This window comes from Neolamprologus multifasciatus, chromosome 6 (assembly GCF_963576455.1).
Source record: "Neolamprologus multifasciatus chromosome 6, fNeoMul1.2, whole genome shotgun sequence".
Taxonomy (NCBI): Eukaryota; Metazoa; Chordata; class Actinopteri; order Cichliformes; family Cichlidae; genus Neolamprologus; species Neolamprologus multifasciatus.
The window spans coordinates 26,636,821-26,649,508 of NC_140444.1; the positions used below are offsets into that span (position 1 = coordinate 26,636,821).

The 12,688-nt window shown below is 38.7% G+C and overlaps 1 long non-coding RNA gene across 1 annotated transcript; it reads left to right on the forward strand.

Annotated features, from left to right (window-relative positions):
- Positions 1-3,012: 3,012 nt before the first annotated feature.
- On the forward strand, positions 3,013-8,195 carry LOC146517127 (uncharacterized). Its single transcript, XR_014874607.1, has 3 exons — positions 3,013-4,329; positions 4,409-4,542; positions 5,493-8,195. It is a non-coding gene; the product is annotated as an uncharacterized LOC146517127 (long non-coding RNA).
- The last annotated feature ends 4,493 nt before the right edge of the window (positions 8,196-12,688 follow it).

The window sequence follows — 12,688 nt, forward strand, 5'->3', positions numbered from 1 at the left end:
ACGCATAAAAACAGACGCTTGTCCGTCGGTTGTGTGGCTATATTAAATATAAGAGAAAGAGAGAACTTTAAGAAATTAATATAGCCACTACAGTGACCATCAAAACGGTGAAAAAATATTGCCGTAAACAGTTTATTTTGTGATATCACGAAACAAACGATAGCGTAAAATGAAACGATAGACGTTTTTATATCGTCATCCGATATATATATCGTTATATCGAGCAGCCCTAACATAAACCCTCAAAAGTAGGCCTAAACAAACAAAAAAATTAATCTGGGCTTTTGATGAGGACACATCACAACTCCTCACATTAAATTCCTGTTGTTAACAAATATGCTTTCATAGGATCTTCTTGGTTAAAGACTGAACCAGTTTTCTTAGATTATATTGTAAGGTGAAGACCCTGCAATATTATTAAGAATGAATGAATGAGTGAATTAGAAAAATGTTAATCTGTTGTCAGCATGTGCTCATTTAAGGTGGACTGAGACGAAGTGGAAAGCTGTACTTTGGTCTGATAAATCAAAGTCAGGAAATCATGGAACAGCCATTTCTGGGCTAGAAAGAGACACCATATAGCTTGTTATTGGTGCACAGCTCATAAGCAATCATATGTGACTTTATGGAGTACCATTAGTGTGCAGGGCACCACTGTGTTGCATCATCTCTTCTCCTTCTCTGAGTGTTTGGGAGCTAAGGAGTCCAAATGGTTTTGCACAGTTGCAGCAGGATTTCAGCTGCTCAGGAGGTAAGAGCCTGCTTTGTTGTATTATTCATTTTGTAATGCTCCAAATGCTTTTTCAGTGGGTGACAGCTCTGGAATGCAGGCAGGCCAGTTTCAGAGATATTATGAAAGACAAGGCATGAAAAGAATCCCGAACTGTAATAGGAGAAGAGATAAGGGGTTAAGAGAAGCCTTTTGAAAGACTTATTTTGGGGCAAATAAAACTACATTTCATGAATTTTCTTGCAAGCTTTAAGTTTACTCCATGACTTTATGCAGAAAAACTAATGAAAGATAACTTGTTTACACGATTACCTGTGTGAACACCTATATCAAAGCAGAGGTTTTTAGAGTTTGCTGGTTTGGCCTATTCAGGTGTGTGTAAACACGATGCCACAATCTCCCGAGGAATGGATGTCCCAGCAAATCCCAGCATTGCACAGTCAAACCATGCAATACTCAAAGAAATCTAAGAGCTACATCTCAGACTCTACAGACTCTAAGTATGGCTTGTTTGGAAAGGTTCACTCTCAGTAAAAAGAAAATGGTAGCATGGCTTAGCTTAGCTTATCCTAGCAAAGCTGCATCTGAAGAAAACTGCAAGACTTCTGGAACAATGTACTTTATTCAGATGAAACCAAACCAAACTGGCCTAAAACCCAAACTCAGCATTCCAGCACCAACAGCTCACACCAGCTGTCGAGTAAGGTGGTAGAGAGATGATCATTTGGGTTTGTTTCCCACCCACAAAAGCTGGGTACCGGGCAGTCGTTGAGTTGACCATGAACTCTTCTGAATACCAAAGTATTGTAGAGTCAAATATGAGGTCATCTCTGTGACACAGAGCAGCAAATCTACGACAAAATGTCTATAAACGGAAACTAGCGGTGTTGCAGTGGCCCACTGAAAGTCCAGACCGCAAACTGACAGCACATAAACAAATGTCCACAAACCTCAATGAACTGAATTTTAGAGAAGAGTAGGTCAAAATCTCTCCACAAATTCAAGTTATATCAGCTCAAGCTGGTTTTACAAGCTACTGAATCATGGGTTGTGACAAAGTGGCTAGGACTGAATTCATTTACCATTTGTCACTTGCATATATTGTTATTTTGTGTTCTGTTATGTTTTAGTCAATTATAATGCTTTAATGTAAACACAGCACATGTAACCTTGGCTCTACATACTATCCCGGCTCTGTTTGTGGTAGCATTGGTTACATTCAGTACATCTGTGTTCCTAAAGCTAAATGTCACTTAATCATTAGTCAATTTTAATCTTTCATTTATGTAGTTTGGTTATATTTATCACTGTGTGTTCCTTTGTGCAGGTCCTATATGTGAAACAGGTATATGGGAAGGGCCGCCCCAGTACTTCCTGTTTTTACAGGATGTTATTGATCATGTTAATTGGGTGTAACGAAAATGAAGGGGTGTTTCTTTTGTGTAAAATAATTTATTTCTTTTAAACTAACCTCATAAGTCGGACTGTGTGAAGAGATTGACTTTTCAAACTGTTTAGTTGGGTAAATGAGTTTGTTAAGTGGAAGAATGATTTTATTCCTGTTTCTTTGTCTAGACTGTGTTATTTCGTCTACCCTGTTTTCTCAATGGTAGAGGTTAAGGAGGTTGGAATTCTGTATGAAGCAGGTGAGATTTTGACTGCCAGGCTCTTAAGTTTTGGTGAACAATTGTTGAAAGGCGACGCCAGAAAATAAAGAACACTTAAAAGAAACTTGAACAGTCTGCAGATGCTGTTTTCCTATCACTTTCCATGCTGCTTATGTTATGCTACCTTCAAAGGATTGCACAGAGCTGTATAAAAACGTATTTTTGGATGCATTTGTGTGAAGGTATTTTGAAATAGCTGTAAAATTACGAAACACTCGCTTTTATAAGGATTTTAGTAGTTTAACACAATATAGCTGCAATCAAGTATAAGAAGAAAAAATAAGATTTATTTTTAAATACATTGTTTTTGCATTATTTCTAACCAAATATGGGGTTTTTAAGACTTGCAGAATCACTGCATGCCACCATTTTTTCAACAGAGTTAGTGTGGAGTTCACAAACTGCCTACATGGACAATAAAATTCAGAAGATTACAAATAGCAGCATTCAAGCTGCACATCTTAGGGGACATAGAAATAGTTCTATGTTTGGCTTTTTACGGATAATCAGCAAGCATTTATTCTCAAAAGAAGGTGTTTTTGTGTTTTGTTTTTTTATTAAAGCATTCAAAACTATATCCTACATCCAGACTCCATTGGGATGTACAGTACTTTATTTATTATTATTATAGGTTATAAGTTAAGTGGTTTGAATCTTTTAAAATCCTTCTTTTTTTAATGAACATGCTCTTGTGCTTTGGTTGAACTGAACTTAAACTTTCTGTCTCCAGTTTGTTAGTTTCTCACTTCTCCAGACTGCAAGATTTCCTAAAAACTCTTTATTTTGTTTTCTCATGTGTGGAATGATTTTTATGAGCAGTGACCCATTAATAAAAGTTTGTCAAGCAGCAAGTGTCAGCATTCAAAAACTTCCCAAAACCACTCCAGACACTTATTTGTGGATTTATTTTAAAGCACCATCTAAATTAACTTTAATGCACAAAGTCAACAGTTACATTTGCTTTGATTTTGATGACTATGACCCTGGGATATGATCTTAAAACCTCTATTTTCATTCTCTTGTTCTGCTTCTACCACCATCTTTGCTGTTCCAAAAGTACCCTAAAAGCTTTAAATTCAGGACTATTGCTCCTATAATATCTCTGCTCAAACTATCTGTTCTTATGCTTTTATTTCCTGATTCTTTTGCAGAAAGCACATGAGCTGTACCACAAGAACACCGACTGCATGCTAAGAGCAGTGACAGCCTTGGTTTTAAAGAAGTGGCGGTCAAAGAAATGCCCTAGATAAGCCCACCCACATCCTTTTTACTGATACATACATACTAAAATAAACATCACCACAAAAACATATAATGGCAATGGTAATCAGAATTAATACTCTTTGTGGTTCCACATTTTCCAAACACTATTCCTTTATCAGTTACAGTCTGCAAAGCTTCGGTTTGTCAGTGTACATTTAAAAGAATACAAGCATGTTTACTGGATGCTCGCACTGAAGATGGGCATGGTTTCAGCATACAATTGTACCACATCACAAGCCTTGAGAAAAAACATTTTTTCCACAGAAAGTTTCAGTTACTGAGGCATGTCTTTATTGAGGGAAGGAAACACGAAGCTCTTCATCTCACTGTTTAAGACCGAAACCCAGGAAAAGCAACATGCTTGAAAACAAAATGCATGCTTTTGGAGTTAGAACTTTCTGTGTAAAACACACAGAGACACAGACACACACATTCAGGGGAGGCTCAGGGCACCATTAATAATTACGGTTAATATGATCTCACTTAAACTTGAGAGGGGACGTGTAAGTCAGCTCTTCACAGCTCTTGCAAGTGCATGACGCAGAGAGAGAGAAAGAGAGAGAGAGAGTGTGAGAGAAGACATAAAGTGTATGTGTGTGTGTGTGTGTGTGTTGTGAAATGCAGCTGCTGCGTGATGATCAACATCCACAAGCTTCTTTACCTCGCTAAGTAAGTGTTTCTCCCTCATTTTCAATTGATGTGTCATATGATGTTGGATGATCTCACTGATGAAACTATCAATGTACAGCTGTGGGAGCAGGCGTAAATAGATGGCCTCTTCATTAGCTGAGCTGGAGATGCTGACCATCTTGTTTTCTCTCCTGGTTTTTGCCCTCTTCACACTTGGAGGGATGCTCAATGAGGAATGTGGACAGTCAAATGGTACAACTAAGACACACACACACACACGAATGTCTGGACTGTGACTTAGCGTCTGCACTCACACTTAGGTAAAATAGCAAAATATTAGAGCACCAAAATACTTCAAAAATGATTACACATTTCCAATAATAATAATATATAAATACATATATACATTCATACATATAGGGAATTTTTGTCATCAACTTAGTGAAGTTTGTCAACTCTGCAAGCATTAAGCACGTGTGGCACACATGTTTAACGAGATTTGGATTTCCACATAACAGAGTTATTTCCACATAACTGAGACAGTTATTTCCACATAACTGAACTTAATATATCTTCCTCCTGTCAAAACAAACCCGTCTAATTATTAACCTCAGATTTGAAGCGTTATCTTTAACCTTATTTTCACAAAATAAGGTTCTCTTTGTATTTCATTTGTACTTCCTTTGACTGGAATTGCTGCTTTGTTTTATATATTTTATGTTTTAGTGATATTAAATTATTATTATATTAAATGTATTATATATTTTTTTCCATTGCTTCATTTATACTTCCACTTAGAGAATGCTTCAGATAAAAAAAAACTACCACTAGATCACAAGGCAAACTGTCCAGGCAGGATATAAGATTCTTATATATCTATTTACAATCTACTATCATGAATGAACCCCACACAATTTCTATCAAATGTATAAATCATATTTTATAGATTTATGTATATATACATATACATACATTATTACATTTAATTCTAAGATTCGATTATGATAGGTCCATTTTTTTAAACATTTATATTTAATAGCCTACAACATGAAATATGGTCAAATTATTTTGTTTGGCATCACATTAATTATTAAATGTTATTAATAAATCATTATTATTTTATGTGACCAGATCTGTGACAAAGTATTGCATTTTGAGGTGAAAAACCAAAGCAATTAACTTTCTGTTTCCATTTTCTGCAGAGACTAACACAAACCCACAAAACGATGTGCTGACTGTCTGACTTTGATGAGGGTTATGATTCAGATACAGAAGATTCACAGGGGAAAAGCAGCCCTTTGAGCATGTGACAGTCAAAGCCCCCTCCTGTGTGAACCTGTTGGTTACCAGAAAAAAAGTTGAACTGATAACCTCTGAACATAAGTGCATGTGTACTTTGTTAAAGGATCTTGCATTAATAGCCTCCAGGATGAGCCATAGGGGAGTGGCCGACACTACACATTGTAAAAGAAAAAAAAAAGACTGAACAAAGAAACGCCTGCTTTAACAAACAGTGTCAAGTCAGTATCTCGCGCCTGCTTTCTTTGTGAGAGTGTGAAGACAGAAGGGTTTTATCTAACCTAGAACTGAAAGCAGCTGCTGTAATTCTTCTACCAGTAAGTTTTAAAAGCCTAACCGTGCCTGCTCTTCTTCTTATTCACTCTTTTCTTGTACCTCCTCTTTGAGTTGCTCAAGGATGTTTTCTTCTACCCACTGACGGTTACCTTTGATACTGGTAGGCAGTTGAAAAATCTAGGTCAGAAACAAAAGGTGTGTTTGGCAGGTTGTGAACGAGCCATCTGATCACTCTGTTGAAATGAGAAGTATGAATCACTTGTGCCAAGGCTCAAAGGCTATCGCTAGTGTGAATGCCTACATTTACAGAGAGAAAAATGTAGGGATCACAGGCCATCTGTGGTCGGCTACACTGATTCATTCAGCCTGTCTGTGACAACATAAAAATGCTCTCTGTTATTCAGCACCAGCTCTTATTTGACAGCCATGTTTTCATAAACATGTAAATCTATAACTATTTTGCTTACCTGACACGTGATGGCTAAAGAGTTAAAACAAAAAGAATATAATAAAGAATGTTTGATTCTTAAACTCATTAAAAATGTATTCACTGATGTTAAGTTCACAGAAAGTCCCTGAAACTTCAGTGACTGTACTTTTTTCTTTGATTTTTCACACTGACTGTTTTATTCATGGGAGCCCGGCCTGGAGTTTCAGCCTGCCACTCATACTGCGATACCACTGTACATTTCTTAACTTTCTAAACCCAGCAGGTGATACTGCTGAGGTTGTGTGAATTCTCACATTTCAAGCTGAATATAAAGCAGAGAAGTCTCAAATGTAATGCCAATTCCAAGTTTATACGGCCCTCTGGTGGCAGTGCACGCAGAACTGCACTCGAAGGATTGCAAAAGCCTTTAAAAAAAAGAAAAAATCGTCTTCTGAACTCATTTACAGCCTGATTTGCTGGGCAGTTTACAGAGAATTAAACTGTTTAATATTTAAAAATGCGCTCCATTTTCATGAATACACACAGTCCATAACTTAATCTTAGAAGTATACACTTACCAGCCACTTCATTAGGTACATGTTAGTATTCATGTTGCGGTACAGTACCGCTTTAATTCAACCTGACATTGATTGATGATTTGTTCATACTGACACAATAGCATCACACAGCTGATAGTTCCGTTCAACCACATTCTATCGGATTCAGGTCTGGTGACTGTGGAGGCCACCTGAGTACAATGCGCTAATTGTCATTTTCAAGAAAGCAGTTTGAGATGATTTGACCTTTGTGACATGGTGTGTTATCATGCTGAAAGTAGCCACCAGAAGGTAGGTCCACTGTCAGCATAAAAGAGTGGACATGGTCAGCAAAAATACTCAGGGAGACTGTGGCATTTAAAAAGATGCTCAGTTGGTACTAATGGGGCTAACGCATGCCAAAAAAACCCATCTCCCACCACCAGCAGCCTGAACAGTTGATGGATCCATGCTTTCACACCACACCAAACTGTGACCCAAATGTTGCAGCTAAAATTGATATCCATCAGATCAGCAACATTTTTACAATGTTCTAATGTCACATTTTGGTGAGCCCGTGTGAAATATAGCCTCCTGTTCTTAGAGGACAGAAGTGGCAGAAGTCTGCTGCTGCAGCGCATCTCTTTCAAAGTTCTCACCATTCTCTGTGAACCGTAGAGATGCATTTAAGCAGTTTCTGAAATACTCAGACCCCCATTTGACAACATAACACATTTGAAAAGATTAAAACCGCCTTTCTTTCTCATTCTGATGCTCACTTTGAACTTCAGCAGGCCATCTTTACCATTTCTACATTCCTAAATCCACTGAGTTGCTGCCATCTAACTGGCTGACTAGAAATTTTCTATAACAAGCAGTTGAACAGGTATACCCAACATAGTGGTTGGTGACTGTATAATTAGAAGCAAGAAGTTTAATGAGCTAGATTCAAGATTGTTTGTTTGTCACGTGCATGGTTATACAGGTATAACACGCACTGAAATGTGACCTGATACGCTCCTCGACTGTGCAAAGAAATAAAAAAAGAGATCCTTTCTATGAGTAGTCTGCATGTTCCAGCTTTGCCAGTGTGGGTTTAGTAATTCCAGCTTTAGGCGTGGAAATGAGCCTGTGTGGTAGCTCTGTCTGTGCCTGAGCATAAAATTATACAGTGAAGCTACACTGTGGCAAAGAGTAATTTCTTCATTTCTCTGTATAAATGAGTCCTGTTTTGTGTTGTATAGTTGTGTAGATGGAACTGCCATTCACTGGCTTTGAGCTGACCTTCATCATCGTTGCCTTCATCATCTTCACTCTCTTCAGTTTGGCTTCAGTCTGTTTTCAACCACAGGCAGCCCAGCCAGGTACACATTTAGCCTCTGATATCACCACAGAAACCAACGTCAGCCTCTCTAACGCCGATTATCTATGCTCTATCTCAGAAAAAGATGTCTATGAAGTGAAGAAACTGCGGCCATGTAACAGGAAGCAGAGAGTGATCATCAAAGAAGCTGGACAGAACACATAAAGCAAACATACACCGCTTACTGTTCTTTTTTTTTTGTGTATTAGTGTTGACGCAATGCCCATTACAGTAGGTTCCCACAATAAAGATAAGGTGGCAATAAACTTTTTTAAATAATAATAAACCCTATTAATTATACAGTTTTGTGAGTATTGTTATGAGGCTGAAGGTAATCATTTAGAAGTGTAACACAAATTGCTAACAGCATAACGTGATCTCAGCGTATTTGTTTAGGTATCTGGAGAGGACGATTAGCTAAACTTGTAGAGCAAAGATCCTGTTTGTACAGTTTATCACTGTAACACCACATCTTTTCTTTCCTCTATGATAATTTGCTCTTTAGCTCCATCTACAGTTTTTAAAAAGCATCAGCTGAATTCTGAACTGAGGCCACAGAAAAAGAGGTAGAGTTAAATGCCATGGAGTTGAAGAACCAGACAGAGCCGAACACTGATGCACAGATTTCTGACAAGCCGTGATGTCTGAGTTAGGATTTAACAAACCAAGTGACTTTCGGCCCCTGCAGCCCTCGTGGGGTGACATCCCAGGGGGTTAGAGGCTGCTCCCTGTGGAGAATGCCCCTCGACCCTTAAGCCCTCCGTCACTCCTCTGCAGTCAGCCGTCTAGCTGTTGACATGAAGCGGAGGAGGAGCTCCAGAATAAAGCAATTGAGGAAGATTTTCTTTAAAAGCCAGCGTCTTTGGTGTGTAATGATGATCCTGTGTGTGTGTGTGTGTGTGTGTGTGTACTCCTGTTCATGTGTATATGCAGCCATTGAGGTTAGTATTGGGCTGTTGAAGAGATAAAGGGTCTTCAGAGTAATTAAGCTCTGGCTGGATGGCTACAGCCCTCATTAACACTGACGATATTGTGGCATGACAACAGACCCACTATCACTCTAATGATGGTCAATGAACTCAACAGGCCACAATACACACCCGTGCACACAGACACAAGGGCAAGGACACACCCCTACAAATTCAGACATCACGGCACATTTCAACTATGACCACTCGTTTCATCACCTACACTCTGCTCCTGAATGAGAAACAGAACAACCCACACAAGCTCTGGCCATCACGTCAGCTCTTTGATTCATAAGACCCTAGACTATGGAAACATCTCATGTGCAAACCATCCTATAAAGTGAGGGTTGATCATTCTTAAAAAGAAACAAACATAAACTCTTCCATATAAAGCACAAGGAGGTCATAATTATATGCAATCTTTGGACTATTTGTGAAATCGTGGTCTTATAATGCTAATATTTGTTTTTATTCTATTTATTTTGGTTTTCTTGGTATTCATTCCCTCTTCTGTGCCAGATAACCAAATAAATATTAACTGTAAACATCAGCTTAGCTATTCAACCACATTGTCTTTGAACATTCACCCATCACTAAACTGTTATTTAGTGGCCAGCAGTATTTGCAACAAGGCTTATAACAACGTATATGCCTATATTAGCCTTCATTATTTTCTCATGTAATCCATTCTGTATCAAATCACCCAGAAATTCAGAACTCATTCACATTGTCTTTCTTAAACAACCAGCAGTGTGTAAAATGGAAATGTGTTGAGCTTTCTATCATAACATGTGGCCCAACTGCTAAATATTTACATCTGAGAACCTACGATGAAAAATATTTATAACTAAATATCTCCATTAAACCGACTGGTTCTGGTATCTTTGTTTTTAGCAAAATAAATCCTTGATAAATCATAATACTGTGTTATATTGGTCATGAAATATTTCAATATCACCATTGAGCAGTCCCGCTGCTCATGATTTTTTAATATAACTGTGTTCTAATGTAAAAGGCAGTTGTGTATGAATAGTAATGTGAAATGTGGTAATAAAAATGGAAAGTTTGTTGGGTTTATTTTGTTCTATCTCTAATGCAAATTAACAACTGTGGCACAGAGAATCACCAGATCCTCAACCATCATCAAATCTACAGCTGTACTGCCACATCAGCTAAACATCAGTATCGACCTATGTGATTGATATCAAGTATAAAAAAGTGGGCGTTAATTTGCCACATTAACTGTGCGCTAAAAAATGTTTGAAAATAGTGTGTTAAGGAACTGAGAGGATGACCTGTCTTTTGTTTATGCCTCCAGCGAAGTTGAAAAGACTTTCAAGAACGGTGATCTGGAAGCTCAATGGGCAAAAAACCTCACTAAAACGTTCTACTGGTCACCCATCTACAGCATGTACCTTATATTACCATTTCAGTGTTTTAATGATATGTGCTAATGATCACCCAAGTCTAAAAGTTACAGGGGCATTTTATGGAGCACTGTTCTTCCGAGCAAGTTTTGTCAGAGATAAAGAAAGCTCCTTATCTGCTGATCCCGGTCAGGAGATGATGACAGAGGAAAAGAAGAAAGTGAAGCTTTAAGAGGAGGGGAGGAGATGCTGTAAAGTCAGTACAGCTGCTGGGAAAACCAGGACTGCTGTTAACACTCGTAATAAGAGCAGCCCTGCAGTCCAACTGTTTTCTGAGCTGCACACTAATTCAGAGCACACTGCCTGCTGAGTTCAGGCACACATTAGACTAAAATGTGAGCATGCTGAGCGACGGGATTAATAACGGGGCTGGTACTTGGGAATGTTTCAAATAAATGGTCACACATAAGGCTGCAAATAATTTGCTACCAGCTATTTTTCCTCATTTAGTCACATCATGGTTCTGAAATGTCAAAAAAATATTTTAACGTTTACTGCTATACTGCTATACTGGACAAACTGCCCAAACTCAGACTTTTGAGTTTTACAATTTCAGTAGTCTGTCTAATTTAATTTTTTGAGACTTTTTGCTTGAAAAATACTGACAAAAAAGTATTCAGCTAATAAAATTCTTGCTCTAATCCAAAAAGAGGCTGATGTTTTAGCGCAGATACAAGTAGCAAGACTGCATTTTGGTTACTTTACACTCAAAGAGGTAAATCCGCTTTCCAAATGGTTTCCATCACACACATGAACACATAAAGCACACATCCTGATGCTGTTTTATCAAAGCAGAAAGAAACAATTTAGATAAATGCTCATCCTTCTCAGTCATTTCCACAGCAAAAGTGGATTTGCAGCTGTTCTGTTTTCTATCTATGTCAACTCATTATCTTCACATGTTATCTTGGGCTTGCTTGGGGATTTTGTTGTTTGTTAAACACTTCATACAATGCAAAAATGCACTGCACTGTTTAAGTAACCAAAGATGGCTCTCACGCCACAAAAGAACAAGCTTCACCTGCAGCCCTGCCAGGGTACTGCAGCAGTGTGAGAGCTCGCCCAGTCTGTGTGTGCCTCTCTCACGGGGGTGTGTTCAAGCAGGCTGAGTAATCCTCGTAAACACGAATAATCCCTTTTATAAGGGCAAATTATTACAACACGCTCTGCAGCGAAGACCTGGTGGGAGAATCTGGTATGAATCTTACTCTCTTACTCCAAAGGGCAGGTAGACAGAAAGTGAGGAACACAGAGAGGCAGAGGTCTGGCAGGAGTTAGTGGGCAGTGGATACCAGGTGCCTGTGAATGACAATTGAGACCAAATAAACATATTTAAATTGAGAAAATAAAAGTTTTTTAAATGACAAAGGCAGCTGATATGCAAAGTGCAGCTCACCACAGAAACAAACTACATACCTCAGCAGAGTGTTTGCAGCAGGATGAATGTGTGTGTGTGTGTGTGTGTGTGTGTGTGTGTGTGCGTGTGTATGTTTGTGTGTTGTTGGGGAAGAATCTCTGTCATTTCAAGGAGCATTTTTGCAAACATCATAAAGCAATAAAAGGCAACACTTCAAAATGCGACACCGACAAACAACACTAAAAAACACAAAGACCCTGGTCTTGGCTTTATTCTTGAGAGCTGAAGGAGCTGACGGCCCAGGTGCTCGTTCAGAGACTCTCTGACTGTTTCAAGCCCTGCGGTCCATTAGTGTCCTGCTGCTCCTCTAATCCTCATTCACATGTAACGGCTGACATTTCATTTTAATGTGTTAATTCATTAGCTGGGTGCTGAATGGAGAGACTCAGTCCACAGAGACAGCCGTCAGCAGACACACTAATGAGTCCCCCCCCGCATGCCGCCAGTGACTGCAGAGCTAATGCCAAGTGAAGTGAGTTACCTGCTGCAGGAAACCCCAACGATGGGCTACCCGGATACCCACGCAGGGCTGGATATTTCTTGGAATGTGGCATAATAAAAACAGCGCTTATACAATACAGACTCTTTTTACCAAAACCAAACAAAAGAAGCAAAGCCGAGAGAAATGCTGCTATTGTAAATGAAAAACCTGTCAGCACCATTCTTTGGGCTTTTAAATGTG